This window comes from Abramis brama (assembly GCF_963993115.1).
Source record: "Abramis brama genome assembly, chromosome: 6".
Classification (NCBI taxonomy): Eukaryota; Metazoa; Chordata; class Actinopteri; order Cypriniformes; family Leuciscidae; genus Abramis; species Abramis brama.
The window spans coordinates 42,029,124-42,040,860 of record NC_139968.1 but is presented as its reverse complement, the minus strand read 5'-3'; the positions used below and the strand labels follow the sequence as shown (position 1 = coordinate 42,040,860).

Below are 11,737 nucleotides of genomic sequence, written 5' to 3'. Positions count from 1 at the left end.
GCCCCTTTCGAGCCTATCCAGTCAATCAGCCTCAAACATTTGTCTTTCAAAACAGTGTTTTTGATGGCTCTCGCTTCAGTGAAGCGCATAGGCGATCTGCACGCGCTCTCCGTGAGCCCGACGTGCTTGGAGTTTGGTCCTAATGACTCTAAAGTCATACTCAAACCTAAGCACGGCTATGTGCCGAAATCCCTCAACACGCCTTTTCGGGCTCAGGTCATTTCCCTGGCTGCCCTGCCGGCGTCGAGTGAGGAAGGGGACTCGAGTTTTCTTTGCCCTGTTAGGGCTTTAAGAACTTATATGTCCCGCTCTGCTGCCTTTAGACAGACAGAGCAGCTCTTTGTCTCGTTCAGCGGACGTTCCAAAGGAACGGCTGTTTCGAAACAAAGCCTATCCAGATGGATAGTTGACGCAATAGCGCTGGCTTATACTGCCAAGGGCATTCAATGCCCGTTGGGAGTCAGAGCGCACTCTACGAGAGGCGTTGCCTCCTCGTGGGCTTGGTCCAGCGGGATTTCCTTACAGGATATATGTACGGCGGCAGGCTGGGCCTCTCCGTCTACATTTATCAGGTTTTATAACCTAGAGGTTCCCGCCTTACAGGCTAAGCTTTTGTCGGTGTAATACTATGCCGACTATGCTGGGCTGAACTGTGTAAGACCCACGTTTTCCCACATTAGTGCAGGCTCCCTACCCTGGCTATGTGATGTCATATTCGCGTCTGTGGACATGTCTATATAAGGACGGAGGAATCCCCTCCTGTCTTTAGACTCTCCCTGTGAGGTCATGTTAAGCCTGCAGACGCTACAGTATAGGGAATTAAGGCTTCCCCCCCTTATTCCCCGACTCTGTGTGAGTCTATCTGGTGATTATGCACTGTATGCCTGAAATGGCTTCCGGTGATCAGTGTTTTTATCCCAGCAGGCACGGCGTTTTGCAAGGGGTTCCCGCAGCGTTTTTCAAACGCAGTACGAGAGAACTCTCGTAAGAGAACGTACTCGGTTACTAACGTAACCTCGGTTCTCTCTAGAAGAGGGAACGAGTACTGCGTTCCCTTGCCGTGCGTTTGGTTCACTCTGGTTCGCTTCGGCGATCAAAATCAAGTGAGTCAGCCTTCTCGAGCTCCTTTTATAGAGGTAAGCCACGCCCGTCTCGGCGGGAAGTGGCGAGGAGGGCGCGAAGCGCCCTCATTGGTCTGATGTTGCATCAGCCTGCGCTCGATAGGCTTATGCAGTTGCCGCAGAGCAGCCAATGAGCAGACAAGCCGTCTTGCTTCAGCTGTCTGCTGCTGCCGCAACGCGTTTTACATATATGAAAAATTAAAGGATAATTTTTGCTTCAGTGTTTCGTGAAAAGAGACTTTTCCCGCAGCGTTTTTCAAACGCAGTACTCGTTCCCTCTTCTAGAGAGAACCGAGGTTACGTTAGTAACCGAGTACGTTTTGTGGTTATCAAATGTGTAAATAGCATCGCAAGAAGTAGCCTACACATGACAAAGCCAGCACTTTGGTCATCATCTTTCATTATTTCAGCAAATGTCTCCCACACTTTGCTCTTTCTATTTGTGTATTTGCGGAGCTTCCACTCCCCAGTCTTCACCTTTTCTCTTGCCGCCTCCATCTCTGCCTGCAGACTGAGCTCGTGCGTCATCTTCGCGCCAGTTATTCAGCCAATAAAGTGTAAATTAAATTTAAAACGTATTCATAGAAAATTGTGTCTAGAACTATATAAATTACAAAGGTTTAATTGGCATCTTTATTTCAAACGACCCGACCGACCGCGACCCGAATATCATTAAAAATATTTTTGGATGACTCGTAACCGCGGGTAACCGCGGGTGACCGCAGGCACCCGCTCATTTCGGATCAACCCGCGCATCACTGATAGATAGATAGATAGATAGATAGATAGATAGATAGATAGATAGATAGTTTTATAAGTACATTGAATGGTAGTTTAATTGAGCCTAATGCTTCAGAGAGTTTAGATTTGAGTTTTTGGCTTGTACACTAATGGGCCACCGTAGTCTTGGCTCAATTTGAACAGTCTGCAATGTAAGTCAATGGGATTTTTATGGTTTTTAATATTAATTTTTAAGAAAACTGAAAGTCAAATCAGTCTGAAAAGATATAGCACACCGAGTCAGAACAGTATGAAGGTCTGACCCGAGTTTGGAGTTTGTAGAGTTAAAGCTCTAGGAGGAGTTAAAGTTGTAAATTTAGGGTCAGAAGAATAATAATAAGTTTAAATAGGATTTCAGTAAGTTGGCTTTCTCAAGCCAACTTAATTATATTAACTAATATAGAGTAAGCAAAGCAATATGTAGTAATCATCAGGATTTATCATGACTAACACTCACATTTGACACTTTGAGTATTAATGAGAAAATATGTTGCCGTTTCTTCTCAAATTATCTTCTAAGGTGAAAATGAGCCACCTAAAAAAAAAGTAAAAAAAAAAAAAGTAAATGCCAACAAAATAATATAAAAAGTCATTACAAATAAATGATTAATAAATGATAAGAAAAATAGTAATATGAGAAATGACATCATCAATCATGTACCTGATGTGTGAATATGTGCTTGATCTCGTTCAGCTCTTCTGGATCTGATCTCATAAACCACAATAATGACAGTAGCCACGCCCACCAGAGCAGAGAGGACCAATCGGATCACAGCTTCAGTAGGACCACAACAGTGGACAGAGTCTGAGGAATAAACACATCAAACTGAGATCAGATCAGTCAATAAACACTAATATCAGCGCTGACATCAACTAATATCAGCGCTGTCGTACCTGCACATTTGTGACAGAGTGTGTTGATGTCCAGATGTGTGGTCTGGTTGCTGATGGGATTGTTCAGCACACAGCTGTAGGTGTTTTTATCCTGATATTCCACCTCCAGAGGTAGAGAGAGACTGATGCTGAGATCAGACGCACTGATGCTGGACAATACACTGATTCCTTTGTACCAGGAGAGAGTCACATGACTCACATTCACCACTGATGAACATGATGATGATGATGAAGAACAGTGTGAAGAGTTACTGTTGATGACAGGAACAGGCAGACGAGCTGGAAAACATGAGAGAATAAAGATAAATGAGGACGAATAAAGATATTCAAGCAGAGGAATAAACATGAGAGGAACCAAGATTAATAAAAGTAGAGCATTTAAAACAATCTGAAATAGAAAGTTAAATATTAAAGTGAAAAAAAGCTATTTAGACATTACTTAATTTGATACTTCTTCAGATTTACTTTAATGTTGCAATAAATAAAAGAAATGAAAACAATAATAAACTCACCGCAGACAGTGAGACTGAAACCCTTGATCTCACTGTTGATCTGTAGTTTATAATCTCCATCATGTTCAGTTCTGGTGTTTGTGATGGTCAGAGATCCAGTTTGATTGTCCAGCTTCAGTCTGTCTCTGAATCTCCCATCAAGAACATCATCATATAGGGATCTCCCAGTCACGTGACCCCTAGCCGCGTGTCAGCCATTTTGACGGAATACATCCGTCAGCTACTCAATGGCAATGGATCTATTATTAGGGGTGGGTAATATATTAGGGAGTATATTTGCGCACGCAATTATATCAATACTGTAGTGCAAAGTATTGCAATATTTAGGCTAATTATAAAATAATTATACTAATAATTATATTATAATAATAATTATTATAATATAAAATAATTATACTAATACTTATATTATAATAATAATTATTATAATATAATTATTAGTATAATTATTTTATAATTAGCCTAAATATTGCAATACTTTGCACTACAGTATTGATATAATTGCGTGCGCAAAATATCTCGATACTGAACAGAATCGATTTTCTCCCACCACTATTATTAGCGCAGCGGCCGTCAGCTAACTCTTCACGTCATGTCATCACACTTATTAGCATCACAAAAAGATATATATACAAGTATGTATACAAGAGAAAGATAAAGGAATTAGAAATCATAGATCCATATGAAGCACCACAAGTTCTTTTTACAGGCATTTAATGTGTAGAAAAACTTCCTGACATTGAGTTCGGTGACATTTACAGCTACCTTATTCACTTCCCATCACGCTACACCGGAGCTTCATTAAAAGCATACAAAAGCTTAGCAGGCTATCGGTTGTCATGGACATGATGTTACAAAAACTGAATAGATGTAAAAAGTCAAGTAACCTTGTATAATTTCATCTAAACTTTATTGTATATTTTACATGCACTTTTATAATTTGTTTACTGTACATTTTACTTATTGTACCTTATATCACAAACAGTTGGAAGCCAAACACCACCATCAGCGTTTTGCCTGTTTATTGCCGCCAACCACTTGTTTCTCCGTTTTGTTTCTTTTGGGATACGGTATAGATATTCCTTTTGATCACGTATCTGATCGCATCCAACTGCACAGCATCGCTCGGGCATGATAGGAATATTTCGCGACGAGCTGTAGTATCACTGTAGTTTATATACTGTCTATGAGTATCACCGGCGGTTTAGCAGTTTCTATTCCGTCAAGATGGCTGCTCCAAATGGCGTGACGTCACGCGGGATGTCCCTATACAGTGATTCTGTCGGCCCGTTTATCGATTTCAGCTATTAAAGTGTTTTCAAAGCTCCACTGAATCTGATAATAATCCTTAATTTCAGTAAGATCACAGTTTAGAGAGAGTGAATTTCCCTCCATCACTGATATTTCACCTGTATCATCAAACACACACACATGAAGAACAAATGGAAAAAGGGTTTGTCACAGATTAAGACTTTTAAATGACTCTGTGATGGTATATAGTTTTTAATTTAATTTCGAAATGAATAATATAAAACAACAGAAAGAAGCAAAATGGTGTGTGAATTAATATTGTATTTTGTAATTAAAAATAAAACATGGTGAAACAAATATTTAACTCACTATAGACAGTGAGATAGAAATCCATCCTCATATGGTAGATCTGTAGTTCATAACGTCCAGAGGCTCTAGTTCTAGTGTTTGTGATGGTCAGAGATCCAGTTTGATTGTCCAGCTTCAGTCTGTGTCCGAATCTCCCATCATCATATACAGCGATTCTGTCGGCCGTTACATTGATTTCAGCTATTAAAGTGTTTTCATCTCCAAACCTCCACTGAATCACATCATCATCCTTCATTTCAGTAAGATCAGAGTTAAGAGTGACAAAATTTCCCTCTCGCACAGACACTGACTTCACTTCATCATCACCAAACACTCCTGAAGAACAGAGTTTTTCACAGATTAAAGCTTTAAAATCACTTGATGTTGGTTTGATGAAGCTTCACTAAAATACTTTTAATCATGTAAATGTGAAGTGAATAATATTCTGCAGCAGTACAAAGAAAAAATCCATGAAAACACATTTAAAACTCACCAACCAGACGCCACAAACAGAGCAAAACTAACATTTTCTTCACCGGTTCACTGAAAGGCCACAATAGTAACTCTTAAAATGTCTGAAACACTCAGATTGATCTGAAACACGACTGAACTGTGATATTTATCTGGCTGTTGCTTCAGTCTGTAACAATAGGAACTATTGTTGTAGATGTTGTTGGAGTGGGGATCCACAAGAAAGGGAACACACCAGAGAGAGTAGTCACATGTGAAATGTATGTAGAGACCACTGTCTATGTTAGAGACCCACAAGTTTATTAAAAAGAAGAGTCAAGATAGTTTGGGTGTTTGTCTTTATTAAAGTGGAAAGACACATGAAAAAACATGGTGGCAGCGTGGGCACTTCTAGATTACTAGATTTGAAAGTTGAGAATCAGACAGTGTAGAGCTGCGGCTGCACAGAGCTGCAGGATGGACGGACTAAAACCCCCATCGCCATTATGCATGGACACCGACAATCTTTCCAAGTCCTGGAAATCCTGGAGGGACCAGTTTCACCTCTACTTGGAGTTAACAATGTCGGACGCGGAGGAAAAGATGAAAGTGAAGTTGTTTCACTACCTCATCGGCGAGAGCGGCCGAGAACTGCTGGAAACTCTGATGAGTGACGTAGCCGCGGATGCAAGAACGGTAAATAACATTTTTGCAAAGTTTGATGAACACTGTAATCCCAGTATAAACGAGACGGTAGAGCGTTATAGATTCTTCACAAAAAGCCAGGGAGCGGACCAGTCGATCGATAATTATGTCACGGAGTTACGAATGCTTGCTAAAACATGCAACTTTGGAGAAATCAAAGACTCGCTTATACGTGACAGGATTGTATGCGGAATTAACAACGCAGGACTGAGAGAGCGGCTGCTTCGCGAGAAAGATTTAACACTGCAGACGTGCATACACATATGTAGAGCAGCGGAGCTGTCACGGCAGAACAGCAGAGCTATTGCGGGAGCAGCGGTAGAAGAGGTGCATGCTGTCAGGCAAGGAGCGCGTCAAGATCGACGCCAACGCGACAGGATGATCACATGCAAATTCTGTGGTAAAGAGCATGAAATGAATAAACAGAAATGCCCAGCTTTTGGAAAAAAATGCAAAAAGTGTGGAAAGGCAAATCACTTCGCAGTTAAATGTAGAGCCCAGATGAGACAAACAAACCACAAATCAGTACACAAGGTAACTGAAGAGGACAGCGATGAGTATGAAGATATTCTTACTGTTGGTGTAGCAAACTCAGAGACTGTAAACAAAACAGAAAATGACAATGAAAAGAAAACACAGTTGTACGCAGGGATGTTTTTAGGAAAGGACCTTGTGAAATTTCAAATTGACTGTGGTGCAAGCTGTAATGTAATCCCCATTAATCTACTGAGCCCAAATATAAAACTGGAGGATACAAAGACTGTGCTAGTAATGTACAACCAAAGCAAAGTGACGCCGCTAGGAAAGTGCAAACTGAAAGTAAGAAACCCAAGAAACCACAAACTTTACAGGCTGGAGTTTCAGGTGGTGGATAACAAATGTACTGTCCCTTTAATAGGTAAAAGAGCAAGTGAAGCTATGAAACTAATCAAAGTGCATTACGAGAACATTCTTGCAATAGACAGCATAGTCACCACAGAAAAACCTACAACCAGCCAGTGGTCACTGCAACAGATAAAGACAGATTATGTGGATGTATTCGAGGGTGATGGATGCCTAGAGGGAGAATACAGAATTGAGATTGACGACACTGTTAAACCTGTACAACTCCCAAAAAGAAGGGTTCCAGTCGCCATGATGAAACCTTTGAAGGAAGAGCTGCAAGATCTTCAGAAAAGAGGAATCATTGCACCAGTAGAGAGGAGCACGGATTGGATCAGTAGTATGGTGGTCGTGCAGAAGCCCAGCGGCAGGCTCAGAGTATGTATAGATCCAAAACCTTTAAATAAAGCTTTAAAGCGCAGTCATTTCCCACTACCCACAATCGATGACATTCTCCCTGACCTATCCAAAGCCAAAGTGTTTACAGTGTGCGATGTGAAAAGTGGTTTTTGGCATGTCAGGCTGGAGGAGGAGTCCAGCTTTCTCACCACATTCTCTTCCCCGTTCGGAAGGTACCGTTGGTTGCGGATGCCTATGGGGATAAGTCCGGCTCCTGAGATTTTTCAGAGGAAGCTCACACTTGCATTAGAGGGCCTGCCAGGAATATACATTATAGCTGATGATGTGCTTGTTACAGGACAAGGAGAGACTCAAGAAGCAGCTGAGAGAGACCACGATGAGAAGCTGAAAGCGTTTCTCACACGATGCAGAGAGAGAGGTATCAAGCTAAATGCTGACAAGCTCAAATTGAGACAAAGAGAAGTCTCTTACATCGGACACCTCCTGACATCTGATGGATTGAAAATCGACCCAGACAAAGTTCGTGCAATAACACACATGCCGAAACCAACAGATGTAAAAGGGGTTCAGAGACTGCTAGGGATGGTAAATTACCTCTCAAAGTTTTGTGCACATCTTTCAGAGCAGTGCGAGACCCTGAGACAGTTGACGCACAAAGACTGCGAATGGAGATGGACCATACAGCATGAAGAGGCATTCTGTAAAATAAAAGAAACAATTGCAAATGCTCCAGTGTTGAAGTATTACAACCCTGAGGAAGAACTTACCATCCAATGTGATGCCTCTGACGGAGGTCTCGGTGCTGCACTAATGCAAGGAGGTAAGCCAGTAGCATTCACAAGTAGAGCACTGACACGTACAGAGCGTGGATATGCACAAATTGAGAAAGAGTTATTAGCTCTACTCTTCGGGATGGAAAAGTTTCACCATTATACATACGGACGGAAAGTAACAGCACAAAGTGATCACAAACCCATTGAAAACATCCAGCGTAAACCACTGTTGAGTGCACCGAAAAGACTTCAAAGGATGATGCTGAGACTTCAAAAATATGATGTAGATGTTGTGTATGTTCCAGGGCCAGAGATGTGGCTAGCAGATACTCTAAGCAGAGCATATCTACCAGAGAGTGCACCCACTGGTTCTGTGGAAGCAGAGCTAGAGACAATCAACATGGCGCAACACTTACCAATCTCAGAGGACAGACTTAGTCTAATCCGTTCTGCAACAAAAGAGGACAAAACTTTACAAACACTGATCAAATACATACAACAGGGTTGGCCAAAGAACAAAGCAGAGACGCCACACGAAATAGGACATTATGACCTGTTTCAAGGGGAGCTGAGTTACCAGGATGGAATTGTTTTCAGAGGTGAACGAGCTGTTATCCCTTGGAAACTCTGGAGAGAAATAACTCGGCGTATACACTCCTCTCATTTAGGTGTGGAAGGATGCCTGAGAAGAGCCAGAGAGTGTGTGTACTGGCAAGGAATGAACGAGCAGATCAAAGCATATGTACAGCAATGTGACACCTGCCGATCAGTGGACTGGAACCAGCAAAAGGAGACAATGCGACCACATGACATGCCGAATAGACCTTGGGCCAAGGTAGGCACGGACCTGTTCACTTTTGACAACAAGGACTATCTCATCACAGTAGACTACTATTCCAATTTTTGGGAAATTGATTATCTACCAGACACCAAATCAGCGACGGTCATCAGAAAGCTAAAAGCTCACTTCGCCCGGCAGGGTATTCCGGACATAGTCATCTCAGACAATGGCCCGCAGTTCTCATCACAGGAGTTCCAGAAGTTCAGTCATCACTGGGAATTTCTACACAAGACTTCATCACCTGGCTATCCTCAGAGCAACGGCAAGGCGGAATCAGCAGTCAAAACTGCCAAGAGACTGATGCTCAAAGCACAAATATCCAGACAGGATCCATATTTAGCAATACTGGACCACAGAAACACACCAACACATGGATTATCTACCAGCCCAGCACAGAGGCTGCTTAGCCGTCGCACTAAGACTCTACTACCCACGAAAACCAGCCTCCTGCAACCAAAGATTCAAAATCCCTTGAGGGAATTGACAGCAAACCAACAACGTCAACAAACATACTTTGACAGATCAGCCAAAGACTTAGACACACTTAAACAGGGGGAATTAGTGAGAATTCAACCATTTGAGCCCCATAAGATCTGGAGAAAGGGCACCGTAGTGAAGCCCGTTGACTTCAGGTCATACAGTGTCCAGTTGGCTTCGGGAGGAGTTATAAGGAGAAACAGGAGACATCTCCGAAGGGATCATGCATTGACCCCTATAGAGTCCAACCAAACAGAGACTGTTGACCCTGACAATACAAAAAACGAAAAACCTGCGGACACTCACTCACAACTCACCACCAAAATGGAGAATCAGATGCAAAACACTGTACAGCCAGATATCTCAGAACCTGTTGTCACAAAAGCAGGACGTTTAGTAAAGAAACCTCAACACTTACAAGACTATGTCACCTGAAAAAAAAAAAAAAAAAAAGTAAGAATTTACTTTTTGAAAAACATTTTTTTTTGGAAAGAAATGTAAAAATGTTGTAATGGAAATGTGACATATGTTATAAGGAAATGGTATATTGTTCTTGGCCGTACCAGAAATTGATTAGGAGTTTTGGTTTGGAATGTTAGTTCTTATTTCAAGATAAAAAATAAAAAAAATAAAAAAAATAAAAAAAAGAAAGGATGTAACAATAGGAACTATTGTTGTAGATGTTGTTGGAGTGGGGATCCACAAGAAAGGGAACACACCAGAGAGAGTAGTCACATGTGAAATGTGTGTAGAGACCACTGTCTATGTTAGAGACCCACAAGTTTATTAAAAAGAAGAGTCAAGATAGTTTGGGTGTTTGTCTTTATTAAAGTGGAAAGACACATGAAAAAACACAGTCAATGTTTCCGTTCACACGTCCATCTCCTTTAACATCATGAGAATCAACAAGCTTTTGCTGATCTTACATTTATGGGCCTGTATGAAAACTAAGAGTAAACTATTGGATTAGAAATCTGTCTCTACTGGTGAGTTATTTAGTGTTGTGAGCTGTCAATCATACTTGATCACGTTTTCATGTTTTGTTAACAATTTTACTCAATGTATCAAATATATCACGGACAGCTGACTCCTGGAGCTTTTCAAATTAACAGAAATTAACTTTCCCATTATGGTCAAAAAGATTTGTACCTTTTTTGGGCATTTTTACCTCTATAAGGGTATTTTATGTAAACTTTTATGTAAAATTCTTTACATTAAAACTAAACACACTGAACATACTGTGACAGAGCGCCCTCTTCCGGTAGGCGTGACCTCGCGCCGTAACAGGAGACGTGAGCTAGGGATGGAGGGTGCTGTGGATGTGGCCGAGGCGAATCTGCAGGCAAGGAGGCAGGAGATGGCGAAGAGATGGCAAAGGGTAGGCATGCCAGCAGAAGAAGCTGGAGGAGGTTTAGGCAGAGGACGGCTGACTGGGAGGAGACGGAACTGAAGGGTCCAAGGTGGTGCAGAATATGGTGATGGGATGGTCGTGAGTGGACGACGATCCCCTGGCAGTAAAGGTGGAGATATTCCACTAGCAAAGACCCAGAGCTTGCCAGTGCCGACAGCCCACGGAGGAGACGAGGGATGAGGGAGGGAGGAGTCCAGGTGGTGTTGAGGCAACAGATACGTGGCTGATGGATCCGCAGACACAGAGCCGATGGAATCAAGCAACATCGCTGGCACTGGAGGCGATGCCGCGGGACAAACGTCGAAGGTGGAGCCAGAGAACCCAAGGGCTGAGGTGGAGCCGGTGTGATGGAAGACAGAGGCGACGTCAAGGGGAAGGAGGAACCCCCTCATGTCCACATGTCCGTGGCAGAAATGGTGTGACGACTGACCAAGGGGGAGCCGGCAGGACAAGGGAACATGGTGAAGCTGCAAGTCCGAGGGTCTCAGGTGGAGTTGAAGGTGGGTGGAGCCAAGATGGAGCCGACAGGTTGACGGGCCGAGATGGAGCGAAGAGAAAATGGTCCAGAGGCGAAGACGCAGGATCCTCTCGCACGGATGCATGAGCTGCAGCTTGACGTCACAGGGACTCCCCGGAGCTGTAGACATCCGACAGCGGCGGGGCTGAGGGAATGGCTGAGCTTCGCGGTGCCACAAAACTTGACAGAATAACATTTAGAATAGCACAGTCCATGTAGATTGAAGAAATGATAAAATCATAGTTCATAGTGCTGTCTAGAATCAGCGATGATGAAGGTACCGGGTGGGATAGGGTGGAAGTTGAAACTTCCGAAAACAGACGGGGGGTAGCTCTCCGTCTGCGGGGAACTCACACTATTTCTCCGCGGTCGATGGTGGTGATTCGGGCTCTGGGTTTGGCCGTGTTTTGGATCG

The 11,737-nt window shown here is 42.7% G+C and overlaps 1 long non-coding RNA gene across 1 annotated transcript; it reads right to left on the bottom strand.

Annotated features, from left to right (window-relative positions):
- Positions 1-2,324: 2,324 nt before the first annotated feature.
- On the bottom strand, positions 2,325-2,995 carry LOC311084269. Its single transcript, XR_014606478.1, has 3 exons — positions 2,796-2,995; positions 2,563-2,706; positions 2,325-2,436 (listed from the first exon to the last, which is right to left on the bottom strand). It is a non-coding gene; the product is annotated as an uncharacterized lncRNA (long non-coding RNA).
- Positions 2,996-11,737: the final 8,742 nt, after the last annotated feature.